At 51.1% G+C, this 13,619-nt stretch overlaps 1 long non-coding RNA gene across 1 annotated transcript; it reads right to left on the reverse strand.

The window, feature by feature from the left end:
- Nucleotides 1-332: 332 nt before the first annotated feature.
- Nucleotides 333-1,619, reverse strand: LOC132870471 (uncharacterized). The gene is made up of 3 exons (XR_009651114.1): nucleotides 1,530-1,619; nucleotides 793-895; nucleotides 333-396 (listed from the first exon to the last, which is right to left on the reverse strand). It is a non-coding gene; the product is annotated as an uncharacterized LOC132870471 (long non-coding RNA).
- Between the last annotated feature and the right edge of the window lie 12,000 nt (nucleotides 1,620-13,619).

Here is a 13,619-nt window from a genome sequence, read left to right on the forward strand (position 1 = left end):
TTAGGTTTCATTTGCATACTTGTACACAACATTTCAGAAAACTGGCAATACAAAAGATGTCAATGTGAATAATCAGATGAGGTTTTGTGTGGATATCTATAAGTTGAATTATAAACTATTCCCCTCTAATATAGCTCTCCATGGATATATATACTGTATTATAGACATAAACCTCCTGATAAAACATTAAAAGTTACGCTAAATGCAATGCAAACATCGAGACTCACTGCTCTTTAGTGGTACAGATGGGCCAAATTTGGGCGTCTTGCTCAAGGACTAGAAGTTTCTACAGCGAAAACTGCATAGTGTTCCTTAAATGAAAAACATACACACCTTTTCTTTCCTGCTCATCCTCACATGATTGCAGTGTCTGAAGGCAGGTGTCTTTTAAAGCACCTGTAGAAAATCAGTGATTCAGAAATCAACAATTCTAAATGGTTTGAAAACAAGCACAATTTATATGTCAGTTGCTGAATCCTCTCTAAGACCTGAGCCCTCACAGACTTCACTGGCTCACACTATTGTGATTGAATTTGTGCTCACTGACCACAGTTACATGCAAGGACTATTACGGTTTTAAACGGAATATTGGCGACATTTGGGTTATGCCAGATACCAGAATACGGCCAAACCGTATTCTGGTATTTGTAATTGATTGATGTCAATCAATCAATTGAGTTTACATGACTTCTGTGCAAACCGAATATCACCACTATTAGTTTAGATTCGGAATAATCCCTGCATGTAACTGTGCTCAATGGCTACACGTTTTTTAAGGGAAAAAAACTGTACCTTTAGGGGCCTTTTCTAACAACTTTGGCGCAAATTCTCCCATTTTGGCTAGGATGGCTTTATCAGCGTCAATCTGGTGGATTCTTTTCATCTCTCCAAGGAGCTGCAGTAGACAGAAGAAAATTGATGATTGTACAAACAAAGTTGGTTGTTCTTGAGCTAGACAAACGGCAGATTTACTGTAGGGAGCAGTGGCAGTGTAGTCTTAGTGTATGGGTTAGCAAGCTGTAGCCAGAAAAGATGTGAAAATTCTCAGCTGCCACCACTTGCCACCCTTGAGCAAGGCACGGCGGAAGTCACTTTGGATAAAATGTCTAAATACATAAGTAAGAGATAACGTTCTGCGAGGCGGTCATTATTGTGGAATAACTCCCAATAGGGTGAAGCAGCGCAGCCCGAGGCCTACCTGTGGCATCACTCTGAAGGGAGATATTCCACGATAATGACCGCCTCGCAGAATGTCATCCCGCTTATTACACGGCTACCTACTGAAGATATCAATAACATGCAATGAAGCATTGTTTATCATTGCTTTCATTGTCATTTTAATGATTAAGATGGATAATAGCTTCCGGGGTCTGTTATACTTAGCAATGGTCCGTTATCAAGAAATATCAGACCGTAGAACGTTGGGAAAGCCCACTGAAGTGAATGGAGCATTCTACAGCATTACAAAGAGCCGTGTAATAAATACTGTAAATAAAAATTTATTTATATTCTCCAATACATATACTTACAAGATTTGGTCTCATGAGACAGGGAAATTCTTTAAGGACTTCTGCAGTGGTGTGGTTTTGAATGTAGTGCTGGCAATAGGTCTTGGTTCTGTCGAGTCTCTGTAGAATTATGTCAAAACTTGGCCTCGCCTTATGATGCTCCTGCTGCAAAACCTCAATGTGCTGCAGGATGGATCTCAAGTCTTCTGCAGAATCCAAGGAAACCTACAGTGCAGAACCAAAAACAAAAATGCCAAACTGTTACCTTTGTCATCATCAACACTGATTTTACATACCAGAAGAGCAGAGGGAAGCGGTGATCTGAGTTCAATTTATGCATTTAACCTGCCTCAACAAATGCTGGCGCTCCATTTCTTGCCTGTTCACAGCTCCTCTTCTGCAGGCAAACCTCCTCAGTCTCACCTCCCCGCTTTCGTCCTGAATGGCGTGCCGAGTACTTCTCTTTCATTTTGGAAACTTCTTCAGAGTTGATTAGTGGTCTTCTTTCTTTCTTAAATTTGTTTCAAAGTGATTCGAGCAAGGCATCCTAAGGAAAAGAAAACAGTTTCAGTCATTTTTCTGAAATTATACTATGTGAATGAATCTGGTGTCTCTCTTGCAGCAAAACATTTCCACAACATGATCTTGACACCCTCATGTAACCATTGCTTCAAAACCACAGTTTGCAGCTGTACATGGGAACAGAGGTCCTAACATCTCAAGACAACAGCCAGCAAGTTAAAGCCTGGGTGCAAAGCCCTCATCTCAATCCTATCAAAAAAATTGTGGACAATACTGAAAAAGGTAGCTCTTTTTATTCTGAAATTTAAATAGTAATAATAATAATAATAATAATAATAATAATAATAATAATAATAATAATCTCATCTCATCTCATTATCTCTAGCCGCTTTATCCTTCTACAGGGTCGCAGGCAAGCTGGAGCCTATCCCAGCTGACTACGGGCGAAAGGCGGGGTACACCCTGGACAAGTCGCCAGGTCATCACAGGGCTGACACAGACAACCATTCACACTCACATTCACACCTACGGTCAATTTAGAGTCACCAGTTAACCTAACCTGCATGTCTTTGGACTGTGGGGGAAACCGGAGCACCCGGAGGAAACCCACGCGGACACGGGGAGAACATGCAAACTCCACACAGAAAGGCCCTCGCCGGCCCCGGGGCTCGAACCCAGGACCTTCTTGCTGTGAGGCGACAGCGCTAACCACTACACCACCGTGCCGCCATAATAATAATAATAATAATAAACATTTTAATATTAACTGACCTAAAACAGAAATCCTTTACTCTGATTTAATGATTGACAGTCAGGGAAAAAAACGAGGGTTATGTATATAACCGCGGTTCTATGAATTTCGGATGACCGCCAGAGGCGGTGCTTTCAGCACATGGATATCCATCACACGAACGTGCAGGTCGAGTAATAGTAACAACAAAGTCACGTGTGACCTGGGTGACGTCACCCCGTGACCCCGGCATAAAAGACCGGTAAACCCAGGAAGTGACCTCTTGGCAAATCTTCTCGTGTACACTCCGAGTGACTGCCAAGCTCTGGCGGTCATCCGAAACTCATAGAACCGCGGTTATATACATAACCCTCGTTCTATTTCGTTTCTACTGACCGCCAGAGGCGGTGCTTTCAGCACATGGATGACTAATACCAACCAGGTCATGAGGAGTGCCTACCCGTACCCAGTGCTGCTGCGACGGGCCTGGAATGACAGCCGTCGCCACAGGATTATGTGGGACGACATTAAGACGGAAAAACCTGGTGAAGGTGCAGCTGGAAGCCCAGGAGGCTGCGCTGCATATGTCTGAAAGGGGCACACCCTTCAGTGATGCCCATGAGGCTACCACGCCCCGTGCAGAGTGCGCCCTGGCAGCCGGAGGAATCGGGAAGCCACTGTGCCTGGAGGCATGTAATATGGCCTCGACTATCCACTTGGATAGCCTCTGCTTAGAGAGCGCCAGACCCCTCGACGGTCCTGTGTGGCACAGAAACAGGGCGTCACTCCTACGGAAGCCCTCTGTACGCGACACGTACACCCTGAGGGCGCGAACTGGGCACAAAAGTTCCGACCTCTCACCATGGCCCGCCTCGAACGCCGCAAGGCTAAGGGGCTGGTTGATGAAGGTAGCAGAGAGGGTCTTTGGGAGGAAAGAGGGGTTAGGCCACAGGGTGACCCCACTGTCGCCGGAGTGCCACTGCAGGCACTCCCCACTGACTGACAGCGCATGTAGTTCCCCGACGCGCCTCGATGTAATGGCCAGAAGAAAAGCAGTCTTCAGGAAGAGCCATGAAATGTCTGCCGTGAGCAGGGGCTCAGAACGGTGCGTCGCAGAGAGCCTGCAGCACCAATGAAGGTCCCATGTGGGTACCCGGCTCCGTCGGGGGGGGGGTCTCAACCGGAGAGCACCCTTCAAGAAACGTGCCACCAAGGCGTGGGACCCCACGGTCCTTCCCCCAACTCTGGCATGCTGAGCAGAGATGGCAGCTGCATAGACCTTGATGGTGGCAGGGGTAAGACCCTTATCAAAGCAGAGACTGGCGGAACAGTCAAATGGTCGGCAGGGGGCAGCATGTAGGCTCCTCCCCCCGAGTTAAGCACCAGTTGGAGAAAAGCCTCCATCTGTTGGCATAGAGGGCATTGGTGGGGGGTGCCCGAGAGCTTGCAATGGTATTGACCACTGCCGGCTCACAAGGACCTCGCAGGGGGTCCGGCCCTTCAGCGGCCATACCCAGAGCTGCAGACGGGCTGGATCCGGGTGCCAGATCTGCCCTCCCAGCTGTGATAGCAGGTCAGTCCTCACTGGCAGGCACCAGGGGTCGCCGTTCAGAAGTTGCAGCAACTTGGGAACCACACTCTGCCCGGCCACCGGGGGGGCGACAAGCAGCAGCCCGTGGTGGTCCATCGCAACCCTGTGTAGGGTTGGCACGATCAGCAGCAGAGGGGGGGAGGCATACAGCAGTTGCCTCGGCCAAGCATGCGCCAGCGCATCCTGGCCCAGGGGACTGGGGCCGTGGAGGCTGAACCACAGAGGGCAGTGTGTCGACTCCTGGCAGGCAAAGAGGTCCACCTCTGCCCTGCCAAAACGTTCCCAGATGGCGAGAACCACCGCTGGGTTGAGTCTCCATTCCCCGGGATCGGGGTCCTGGCGGGACAGCAGATCTGCTGCCCTGTTGGCAGTGCCTGGCAAGTACATGGCACACAGGCTCAAGAGATGTCGATGGGCCCACCGCAGAAGTTGGCCAGCCACTTCCAAGCACTGGAGGGACTTTGTGCCTCCCTGGTGGTTGATGTAGTACACTACCGTAGCGTTGTCCGTCCGCACCAGAACGTGTCTGCCGGTCAGGCCTAGGAGGAAGTGCTGTAGGCCGAGGAACACAGCCCGTAGCTCCAGCACGTTGATGTGCTGCGCCCGTGCAGCACCGAGTGGAGGTGGAGACCGTTGAACCACCTCTGAAGCGGCATAAGTCCAGAAGTCCCAGCGGGACCAGAGAGGAGGCTGCCGTAAGCATGCCCAGCAGGCGCTGAAAGGTCTTCAGGGCGAGTGACCTACCCCGTCCGAAGCGGCCAAGCAGTAGGCGGATGTTGTGGATCCTGGTCTGGGAGGGAGTTACCATCAACGACCTCGAATCCAGGTGCATGCCCAAGAAAGTCGTCTCCCGGCTGGGCACCAGCGAGCTCTTCTTGTAATTCACCCTGAGCCCCAGCTCTACGACATGCGAGAGCACAGTCGCGATGTTGGTGCGGGCCTGAGCTGCTGACCGTGAACAGACAAGCCAGTCGTCCAGGTAGGGCAGGACACGCAAACCCCTTGCCTGAAGTAGTGCCGATGCCGCACACCCGGTGAACACACGGGGTGCCAGCGATATCCCAAAGGGCAGAACATTGAACTCGAAAGCCTGGCCCTCGAAGGCAAACCGCAGGAACTGCCTGTGGTGTGGCACAATGGGAGCATGGAAGTAGGCGTCTTTCAGGTCGAAGGTGACAAACCAGTCGCCCGCCTGGATGTGGTGTAAGACATCCACTGTACGCAGCATGCGGAATCTCATGGTCCTCAAGTGGGAATTGAGGGACCTCAGGTCGAGGATCGGGCGGATACCGCCGTCCTTCGGAACCAGAAAATACCTGGAGTAGAACCCACCTTGCTGTCTCTGCCTGTCGACGGGAGAGACTGCTCCTTCCTCCAGGAGGGTGGCGATTTCCTGCCGGGGGACGAGGGACTTCCCCGGATGGCTCACGGTGGTGTTTGACCCCATGAAACGTGGTGGACGGCGGCAGAACTGGATGCGGTAACCCTCGGTGAGGGTCACCAGCACCCAGGGGTCAACGCTCTCCAGCTTTGGAGCTGTTCGCTGGAAAAGCGGCCGACCACCGGCGCGCTGATGTCAGCGCCGTCCAGAGCGCCCCCGTCGGTCACCATGGGGGCGACGAGGAGTGGACTGGGTGTAGGGGGCGGCACCGCGGGTCCGGGAGGTGGTGGGGTGGCGAAAGTCATCAACCCGTCTGGTCTCCTGGCGGGTGCGTGGCCGAGACAGAGTCGGTGTGGGCCCCCTGAAGGACTGGGCAGCATTGCCATGGTGGTGGGCCTGGCGGGGGCCAGCGAACTGCTGTTACGCCTAGATGACCTGGGCACTCCGATCCAGGGCTTGCTGAGTGGCTTCGCCAAACAGCTCCCCGGGGACAACAGGGAGAGAGTGCAGCACACGCCGGTCGGGCTCGGCCAGAGGGGACTGTGCCCGCCATATCTGCTGGCGGCCGAGGGTGAGATACGACATCAGCCGGCCCAGTTCCCGCGACGAGTAGGCAAAGGCCTGGAGCCGCGTCTCACAGCTCCCATGATGCCGCGCTCGTCCCCTCCAGCGTCTGGGGGTCCATGACACCTGGCTGGCAGAAGGGAACTTAAATAGGGCGAGAACGCTCCAAGTAAGTAGCCCAAAATAAACTATCAGGCGGAAATAAAAAATAAACGACCGGCGAACACACCCGTGGTCGGGGATATTAACAAGGATGGCGCCGTGCGCTACAGAACTGATAAACAGCGGCGAGAAACACCGCTTTAATTTAAATGAATGAAGACCGCTTACCTGAGCGACAACAAACCGGCCTCCAGCAGCGAGGACACGCCTCGGAGGGCTAGTCAGCTAACTCCACCGAGCGAGAGCGCTCAGCTTAACGGAGTAACAAACAATACGAATATAACACACAAGACAGCCGGCCCGTGAGCAGGCCGGAGACAAGGCTACACAAAACAAGCGGTTGATAATATTAACAAGGATAGGCACTGTGCGCCACAGAACTGATAAACAGCGGTGAGAAACACCGCTTTAATTTAAATGAATGAAAGCTGCTTCTCAATGTTGGGCATCTGCAGGAGGCCATGGGTAGGGGTGTCCTGCATTGCCACCAGGGCCCTGCAGCGGGAACACTGCCCCCTGTGGCGGAGGCTGAAGATTCGCCAGCAGGGCCTTCATCTCCTCCAGCTCGGTGGACATCACCTCCACCTTCTGAGCCAAATCGCCCGAGCGCTTCTTTTTCGCCTTAAAAGCGAAGACGTGTGGGGGAACCCACGGCGCTTGCTGGGCCCCGCTGCTGCAGCCGACACCGTGTCCTGTCCCCCCGAGGCCCGGGGGATGTCAGACGGAGAATCCAGCCGAGCCAGCCTGGCGGTCCGCGCAGCCACGCTCAGGCACATGCAGTCTGCGCAGGCCATGTCCGTCAGCCCCTGCCGCAGGTGATCAATACCCAGGCATGAGGGGCACTCGCGGTGGCCGTCCTCCGGTTCGAGGGGGACCGGCAGTTGGCGCAGCGAGAGAAGAGGTCCATGACGCCTGGCTGGCAGAAGGGAACTTAAAAAATAGGGCGAGAACACCCCAAGTAAGCAGCCCAAAATAAACAATCAGGCGGTAATTAAAAACGACCGGGCGAACACACCCGTGGTCGGGAATATTAACAAGGATAGGCGCCGTGCGCCACAGCACTGATAAGCAGCGGCGAGAAACACCGTTTTAATTTAGATGAATGAAAACCGCTTACCTGGGCGACAACAAGCCAGCCTCCAGCGGTGAGGACACCGCCCCGGAGGGCTAGTCAGCTAACTCCACCGAGCGAGAGCGCTCAGCTTAACGGAGTAACAATACGAATACAACCCACAAGACCGCCGGCCTGTGAGCAGGCCGGAGACAAGGCTACACAAAATAAGGCGGTTAATAATATTAACAAAGATAGGCGCAGTGCGCCACAGAACTGATAAACAGCGGCGAGGAACACCGCTTTAAATTAAATGAATGAAAACCGCTTACCTGAATGAGGACAAGCCGGCCTCCAGCGGTGAGGACACCGCCCCGGAGGACTAATCAGCTAACTCCACCGAGCGAGAGCGCTCAGCTTAACGGAGTAACAAACAATAAAACACAAGACTGCCGGCCTGTGAGCAGGCCGGAGACAAGGCTACACAAAATAAGGCGGTTAATAATATTAACAAAGATAGGCGCAGTGCGCCACAGAACTGATAAACAGCGGCGAGAACCACCCCTTTAAATTAAATGAATGAAAACCGCTTACCTGAATGAAGACAAGCCGGCCTCCAGCGGTGAGGACACCGCCCCGGAGGGCTAATCAGCTAACTCCACCGAGCGAGAGCGCTCAGCTTACGGAGTAATAAATCAATACGAATATACGACAAGAGTTGGTGGACTTAGCGCAGTTTCTTGGAGGGTGCATAAGCACAGCCCCAACCCTACGGGTAACGAAACTACCACAGCGCTTTGTCCAAATTTCAACCCAACTTGCAACCTGCAAACGCGAGAAGATGTAAGAGGTCACTTCCTGGGTTTACCGGTCTTTTATGCCGGGGTCACGGGGTGACGTCACCCAGGTCACACGTGACTTTGTTGTTACTATTACTCGACCTGCACGTTCGTGTGATGGATATCCATGTGCTGAAAGCACCGCCTCTGGCGGTCAGTAGAAACGAAATAGAACTCTGGTTTCCACTGTATTCAGACCTCATAACCCTAAACTAATTTTATTACTTACATATCCAGAGCCATATTTCTCCCTGAGAAAAGGGAAGTGAATCAATGTTGATCTCAGTGTTAGAACATATTGTGTGTGAGAGGGATACCTAAGGACATAGACAAAACAGTGTTCAGTGTTTCGCACACACTGACTAAACAAACTATGGTAACACTTTAATTGAAGTTTCAACATAAGAGCGGCATGAACTTGCCATAAACATGACATGACGCGTATCATGTAACATGTAATGACACTTCAGAATGTTTATGACTGTTGTCATTAAGTTTCATTCGTTTTTGTAATGTCTGACCCCCAAACAGGGTAGACTTTACATTACAAAAAACGAATGACACTTAATGACAACAGTCATGAACATCCTGAAGTGTCATTACATGTTCATGATATGTGTCATGTCATGTTTATGGCAGGTTCATGTCGCTCTTATGTTCAAACCTCAAGTAAAGTGTAACCCAAACGATTTATCTGGCTTCTTCGGAAGATCGTGTAGGGAAAACAGGCTTCACAGAAACTCTACCTACATAAATAATTTTGTAATTCAAAATATAATGAAGGATGAGTGACACTTACATAGTTTTTTGACAGAGGTGGTCGAACAAAGCCTGAATGAGGGCGTTTTTCAGTTTGTTCTTCCCTGGATATATGAACTGTGGATCTTGTGAAATTAAAGCACTTTTGAGAAAAGGTGGGAGGATGATATCACAGGAAACTGGTGTCACTGTCATCGCTGACGTCTCATATCTCACTTGAACTTCATGGCTGTTTTCCCTGTCAATTAGAAAAAATATACATTTACAATAAATTTCATATACTGTAACAACACATTGCATTCTGAGACATCAATGGCTTCCTGAGATTACCTAATTCAATGCCTATCCTAAATGTAAATAACTGTACTGTAGCTCACATTGACAACTTGGCAATTAACATATTGAAATTTTTTTAAGATAAGATAGTACTTTATTCATCCTGAAGGAAATTCAAGAATTACTTAATTTTATTTAATTTAATTACTTACAACTTAAGTTTATCTAGAATAGCCATAAATTGAACTTGGTCCTTAATTTTAGGAAACATTCGTTCGCTCATTCGTTCCGTCATTTTAGTAAGGGTGACGCCATTGACTTCATTTTCTGGATAGAGTGAGAAAAAAATTGGGTTTAGTTTACATGACATATAGACATTTTTATTCTCAAAAAAGAAAAAAAATTTACCTTACCACTAAACAAATGTTTTATGTGGCCGATGGACTAGTGTTATGAACTGCCTGCCAGCTAGTTCATAAAGATCCATCCGGTGATAATCCAACTCTTCACCAGGTTTAAAGAGAATGTGATTAGCTGTTGGGCTTATTTCATAAGCGTGAAAATGGGCATCAAAGGACAAGGTTTTGAGAAGTTCAGCGATAATAAACCAATTTGCTCTGGCATTCAAAATCTGTGTGACTTTTATAAAAAGAGGAATTTCATCCTGGAACAAATCCAGGATGAAACAGTCACCAACAGAGTAGGTCACAGTGTCTATATCAACCTCTTTGCAGGTCCAGAATGTTTCCTCTTCTGTCACATTAGCAAGTCTGAGTTTTTCCTTCACAACAATGTCAAGTTCATGATACTTCAAAGGTGAGACTGCTGAGCTTCTCTGTCTCTCAAATTTGTTGCCCGACAGCCAGTCCCAACATTGCCTGAATTGGTTTCTTGTAGCGAGAGAGAGACAGATATTCTTGAAGTTACAGTTTATTTCAGCAACTTGTTTAAAGTACAGGTGCTTTGCCTCATAACGCATGCACCAATGTGCTCTAGGTGGACCAAACTCCTCAATCAATCGAGGGTAATGAAGCAAGAAATGTACCTTTGGAGTGATCTTATTAGGAAACAATCTCCTGAAATCAACCAAAAAGGAGGAAATCAAAAAGTCCAAATAATTGATCCAACTAGCACTTATAGTAGGTGCCAAGATTATTTCTCCAATTTCCCTAAGGCACAGAAAAAGTTGCCATGTCTTGTTGTCTTTTGGAATTTTGTCTCCAATAATAAAGGGAAGTGTCCGGAATAATGTCCACTTTTCAATTGCTTTCCCTGCAAGTCTACCATCTAACACAAGTCTTTCAGAAATTGGGGCAGGCTTACTTGAAGCATCATTCTGTCCAAAAGTGAACCCTGCCAGAGCAACAGAAATATCCTGCACACCAACTACTTTTTCTCGGTGAAGACTTCTCACAAGTAATTTTATGACATGAGGAACAACTCCTTCAAGAAAGTCGTGCATAACATCCGGAGGGAATGCGTTAGTTACACTGAAGCTTGGTATCTCACTAAAGGCACACGGACCGGTCACTCCATACAATGAGCTTGTATTTGGGTCTTCAGCTACACACTGTCGGTGGTAACTGTGTACATCTGGTGTCCGTAAAACACATTCATCTTCATTTGTTTTCTGTGAAAGGTCCTTATAGTGACATAAACAATACCGGCAAACACGCCCACTGCTAAAGGAACCACGAAAACCTGCAAGGGAGTGTGCAGAGAGGTTGTCTGCTGATACTGTAACTATTGTGCCCGTAAAGCAAAGGTGTCTTCCTTCATATAGCACTTCAATGCCATCAGTTTGCAACTTCTGTATATCAGAAATAAGGGGCTCCAAAATTCTGGCTGACCTGTACTGTTTCAACAAGCTATTATAAACAAGGATTGAAAGATGGTGTGGCAGCGGGGGCGTGGTCAAGCGCCGGTCTGTGACAGGAGGGCGGAGTTGGGGAAGGTAAGTGGCAGAATCGCTTCACCTGAGTGTGATTAATCTATGTTTTGTGTGTTCTCCCCAGTAAACCGGGCTATTTAAGGAGGGAGAGCGAGAGCAGAGGGTCTCTCTCCACAAGCCGAGGACCGGAATGTGTGTGCGTGCGTGGCTGAGAGAGAAACGTTTTCCCACTGAAAAGTGAAAATAAAAGAGTTTTGCGAACTCAGTCTCTGTCCTGCTGTCCCCTGTGCTCCACCCACTTCTACGGAACGTTACAGTGGTGCCGAAACCCGGGAATCGTGGAGCACCTGTCCTGCAGCCCCATGGAATCCTCCCAGTTCGCGGACTTGATCCACGCCCTCGCCACGGCTCAGCAGAGCCAGCACCAGGCACTCGTCACGCTCCGGAAGGAGCAGGAGCAGCGCTTCGAAGCCCTGGTGCTGGCTCAACAGGAAGACCGAGAGGCGTTCCGGCGCCTCCTCGCGTCGGCGGGGTCCACCAGCGCCCCGGCCGCGGGCCCATCTCCGATCACCTTGACTAAGATGGGCCCGCAGGATGACCCCGAGGCATTCATCACGTTGTTCGAACAGGTCGCCGAAGCCTCGGGGTGGCCGATGGAGCAGCGCACGGCGCGCCTCCTCCCCCTCCTGACGGGAGAGGCACAGTTAGTCGCACTACAGCTCCCCGCCGACCACCAGCTGGCCTACGCCGACCTTCGCCGGGCTGTCCTCCAGCGCGTGGGGCGCACACCGGAGCAGCAGCGCCAGCGCTTCCGCGCGCTGCGAATGGAGGAAGTCGGCAGCCCGTTCGCGTTCGGCCAGCAGCTCCGGGACGCCTGCTGGCGGTGGCTGAGGGCCGAAGATCGCGACGCCGAGGGGATCATCGACCAGGTGGCACTGGAACAGTTCATCGCCCGCCTACCCGCCGGAACCGCGGAGTGGGTCCAGTGCCACCACCCGGCGTCGCTGGATCAGGCCGTAGGACTGGCGGAGGATCATCTGGCGGCTGTCCCGGCGGCAGGACAACAGCTGTCATCATCTTCTCTCTCCTCTTCTCTTTCTCTCTCTCTTCCCCCTCCTCCCGTGTCCCGTCCTCGCCCCATTCCCCCACCACGGAGGCGGGGGCCGGCTCCACCCCAGCCGGCCCGCCGCACCCGTGGTGCCCTCCCGTTTCTCCCTTCTGTGTCTGTCTCTCCCCCCCCTCAGGTGAGTGACCCTCAAACCACAGCTGCAGAGGGGAGGCCCAGGCCGGTTTGCTGGCGCTGCGGGGAACCGGGCCACCTGCAGCAACAGTGTGTCGCGATGGAGGTGGGGGTGGTGGTGCGGATCCCCGATGCGCCAGAGGCTGCCCTCGATCAGGCCGGAGCGTATCGCATACCGGTAAGTGTACAAGGGGCGACATATCAGGTGTTGGTGGATTCGGGTTGCAACCAGACCTCGATCCGCCAAAGCCTGGTGCAAGACGAGGCATTGGGGGGAGCACAAGGGGTGAAGGTGTTGTGTGTGCACGGGGATGTTCACTGCTACCCGTTGGTGTCGGTCCACATACATTTCAGAGGGGACAAATCCATAGTAAAGGCGGCGGTTAATCCTCGCCTTACCCACTCTTTGATCTTGGGGACTGATTGGCCGGGATTCCGGGGGTTGATGGCACACCTAGTAAAGAGTGGGTCCTGCCGGTTAGTGGGGGGGGTCCCGGTGTCGTTTTGGCTGGAGCTGCGGTCGCAGAGCCGTCTACGTCATCTCCGCGACAGAGTGAGGAGCCCCCGGCCCCTCCTCTTTCTATTGGGGAATCCCTCGCGGATTTCCCACTGGAACAATCGCGAGACGAAACTCTGCGACACGCGTTTGACCAAGTGAGAGTAATCGATGGTCAAACGCTCCAGCCGAACGCCACCCTGACCTTCCCCTATTTTTCCATTTTAAAGGATAGGTTGTACTGAGTGACGCAGGACACTCAGACGAAGGAGCATGTCACCCAGTTGTTAATTCCAAAGAGCCGCCGGGAATTGGTATTCCAGGCGGCTCACTTTAATCCCATGGCGGGACACCTCGTGCAGGATAAAACACTCGCCCGGATAATGGCCTGATTCTATTGGCCGGGGATTCACGGCGACGTCCATAAGTGGTGTACGGCGTGCCGCAAATGCCATTTAGTAAATCCAGCGGCCATTCCAAAAGCGCCTTTGCGCCCCCTACCATTAATTGAGACCCCGTTTGAAAGAATTGGGATGGATCTCGTCGGGCCATTAGATCGGTCAACATGAGGGTACCGCTTTATATTGGTTCTGGTGGACTATGCAACGC

The sequence above is a fragment of the Neoarius graeffei genome, chromosome 22 (genome assembly GCF_027579695.1).
Source record: "Neoarius graeffei isolate fNeoGra1 chromosome 22, fNeoGra1.pri, whole genome shotgun sequence".
NCBI classification, from domain to species: Eukaryota; Metazoa; Chordata; class Actinopteri; order Siluriformes; family Ariidae; genus Neoarius; species Neoarius graeffei.